Source organism: Raphanus sativus, chromosome 8 (assembly GCF_000801105.2).
Source record: "Raphanus sativus cultivar WK10039 chromosome 8, ASM80110v3, whole genome shotgun sequence".
Classification (NCBI taxonomy): Eukaryota; Viridiplantae; Streptophyta; class Magnoliopsida; order Brassicales; family Brassicaceae; genus Raphanus; species Raphanus sativus.
Genome location: NC_079518.1, coordinates 17,739,449 through 17,743,494, shown reverse-complemented (window position 1 = coordinate 17,743,494; position 4,046 = coordinate 17,739,449).

Below are 4,046 nucleotides of genomic sequence, written 5' to 3'. Positions count from 1 at the left end.
ACCACCTTCTGCTTCTTACTCTTCCAAGTAACCAAGTTCCCACCAATGAAAGTGCAATAGCCAGTAGTTGATCTTCTATCAACTCGGTCTCCTGCCCAATCAGCATCACAGTAGCCCACCACTTCAGTGCTTTTGTTGCAACCCATCCAAACACCAAGACCTTGAGTTCCATTCAGATACATCAACAGCCTTTCCACCATACGCCAGTGATGCTCCTTTGGTGTTTGCATCTGTTAACTCACCTGATTCACAGCAAAACAAATGTCAGGCCGTGTGATGGTTAAGTAAATCAACTTACCTACAAGCTTTCTATAAAGCTTTGGATCATGGAATGGCTTGCTATCTTCAATCTCCCCCTCACGTGGAACCTTGTACCCATCCTCCATGGGCATCTTAGCTACCTTGCCTCCATATGCACCTACATCTTTCAAGAGATCAAGTGTATATTTCCTTTGAGAGATGAACAAGCCTTCCTTGGATCTACATAACTCAATTCCAAGGAAATATTTCATCTCTCCCAAGTATTTAATCTCAAAAACAGATTTGAGAAAGTCCTTAGTTTCCTTGATACCTGCTTTATCAGAACCAGTAATGATAATATCATCCACATATACAAGGATTACAATGATACCTGATGGTGTAACCAAAGTGAAGAGGGTATGATCGAGTTCACACTTCCTGAAACCTCTTCCATTCAGTGTGGTGCCTAACTTATGGTACCAAGCTCTAGGTGATTGCTTGAGACCATAGATAGCCTTCTTCAATCTCAAAACATTCCCTTTCTTCACTAAGTGTTCAAGACCAGGAGGTGGAAGCATATAGACCTCATCTTCAAGCTCTCCTTGCAAGAAAGCATTCTTGACATCCATTTGCCACAACTCCCACTCTAGGTTCACAGCTAGTGATAGCACAACCCGGATTGTATGGAGCTTAGCAACAGGAGCAAATGTATCTATATAATCTTCTCCCCATGTCTGAGTGAACCCTCTTGCAACTAGTTTGGTCTTGCGCCTATCTATCTTGCCATTTGGAAGATACTTGATGGTGAAGATCCACTTACTAGTCACTGCCTTCTTCCCTTTAGGTAGTTCACTCTCATACCAAGTATCATTTTTAATCATAGCATCTGCCTCAGCATTGACTGAATCTCTCCATTCTTGTATTAGCATTGCTTCTTCATAGCTTCTTGGAACATAACTTTCACCCAAGCTTACTTGAAAGGCACAATGCTCTTCTGGAAACTCAGCAAACGAGCACACAACTTGAGAGGGATGCTCCACAGCCTGGGCATTGTAGTACACTCTCGTGTTTACCCAGTTGGAAGCATCTCTCCTTTGCCGTGTGCTTCTCCTTAAGACAGGTACTTGTTGAACTTCTTGCACTGGTTCTGATTGTACCTCTTGAACTCCACTCGTTTCTTCTTGTTGAGTCTGATCCTCTTGCTCAGACTGACTTTCATTTCCTTCTCCCATCTCAACTTGATCATGACCACTGCCTGAACTTTGATCTCCTTGACCTCCAGCTTCAGGTGTATTGCCTCCCTCATGATCAAGATGAGTGGGTTCTTCAGTTCCATTTGTAGGAGGTGTGTGTTGCCTCCCTTGATCCTGGGTCACTCCTATCCCAAGTCCTTCAAATATCATCCGTAGACTGGCTGCTCTATCAGATGGTCTAGCTAGTTCTTCTAGCTCCTCCCAATTCTTGCCTTGATAATATCCTTTCTCCTCCATGAACTTAACATCTCTGGAAACCAGTACTCTTCTTGCATCCGGATCATAGCACTTGTATCCCTTTTGGGATGTAGAGTACCCAATAAGCATTGCCTTAGAGCTCTTTGCTTCAAGCTTGTTCCTTGTTTCTCCTGGTACCATCACATAACACACACAACCAAATACTCTCAAGTGATCTAGCACTGGTTTGTTCTTGTTAAGTACCTCAAAAGGTGCTTGATCCTTTAGTATCTTGGTTGGTGTTCTGTTGATCAAGTAACACTCCAATATCTCTTTGGTACACTCGTTTGAAACATAAGAGCTCGTGCAACTTCCATCAGATGCCGGTTCTTCCTCTCAGCCACACCATTCTGTTGTGGTGTGTAAGGGCAGCTAGTTTGATGCAAGATCCCATGCTTGGACAGATAGTCTTTAAAGGCATGACCTATGTACTCTCCACCATTATCAGACCTGAAAATCTTGATCTTGGCATTATATTGGTTAGTCACATAGTCATGAAAATTCTTGAATGCATCTATCACACTATCCTTTGTTTTAATGAGAGTTATCCAGGTGTATTTCGATTTCTCATCAATGAAGGTGACATAGTACTTGTATCCATCTCTGGATAAACAAGGAGATTTCCACACATCAGAGTGGATTAAATCAAAACAATTTTCATAAACAGTAGTTGATCTTTGAAACACAGTTTTACAATGTTTTCCCAAAATACAAGCTTCACAATCATTGTTTTGAAAAACAACACCTGGTAACATCAAGCTTAAAGCTCTAAGGTGAGGATGACCTAGTCTAGAATGCCACAATGCATCATTATTAGAAGAAACCGAATTGAAAGAACAACAGGAACTAGAAATGGGTAAAGTGTCTTGAAGTAGATAAAGCTCTTCCTTGGTAACACCTTGTCCAATGAGCTTTCTACTCTCAATATCCTGAAACATAACCTCATTAGGGGTGAAAATAACATTGCATTGAAGATCATTAGTGCATCTTTTCACAGATAAAAGATTAGAAGTGAACTCGGGCATGTAAAAGGCTTTAGAATCCCTATCAAACAACTTGAGTTTTCCAACTCCTTTGATAGGAATCCTAGCACCATTCGCAATCATAACATGCCCTTGAGCCGGTTCTAAATCTTTAATGAGCTTACAATCACTTATCATGTGATGAGATGCACATGAATCAATAATCAAAGGCTTATGCATGTTTTGAGCAATATGAGTCCTAGGATGATCATTTCTATTCCGCAAGCTTTCAATCACTTCTAGCAACTTATCAGAAACATTCAAGGCTTTTTCAGAACTACAAGCATGCTCAATCATGTCTAGCAACCTATCAGGAACATTTGATACAAGATGAGCATTATATGAGTAACCAAGAGTGTTTCCGAGTGTGTTACCAGACTCCTTAAGAGCTTTGATAAGGCACTCGATGTCAGACCTCCTTATGGTTTCATTGTCTCCACTCTTACTGCCCAATTGTTGTGATGCCATGGCTTTACCCTCGCTTTCACCCCCCTTCACACTTGGACTAGCTCCGGATGGACCAGCTCCATTTGCTTCAGCAGAAAGGTTAGCTCTTGCATCTCCACCTTTTGTGAACTTCACCGGTTTGAGGTGTGGGTGTAAGACCCAGCACTGGCTCTTCCTATGGCCTGTCTTCTTGCAATGATCACAATCACCCGAGAACCTCTCACCATACTTTCTATCTCCACCTTTGTACATAGCCTTGTTAGCTTGTACTTCTTCAGCCTTGTGCGCCAAGGAAAGTTCCTTCTTCCCTCCAAAGAGACCAATAGATCCCTCCTCCTTCTGTAGCTGCGCGCACACTTCTTCCATGGATGGAAGTGTAGGAGACCTCAAGATGTGTGCTATCACATCCTTATAGGCTGGATCGAAAGTCATCATCAGTCCAAACACCTGATCTTGTTCTCTTCTCTCTGCGAGTGTCTCTTGATCAGTAGTGTTGGGTCGCAAGCCCTCCAGCTCGTTCCAAAGAGCTCTGAACTTCCCTAAGTGCTTGGCGAACTCCTCACCATCTTGAACAAGAGCATTGATAGCTCCCTTCAACTCAAACACACGACTTAAGTTGGTTTTGTTACCATAAGTCTTTTGAAGCACCTCCCATAGATGCTTAGGAGTCTCGCAGTAGCTGTAGGCTTCAAGGAGATGCAGCTCAAGAGATCCCTGAAGCACAGATAGCACCATAAGATCATCTTTCACCCATCGCTTGTACTCAGCTAAAGCTTGCTCCTTTTCCTTCTCATCTTCATTTTCCTTGGCCACTGGCTTTGTTTGAGCTTCATCCGTGATGTGACTC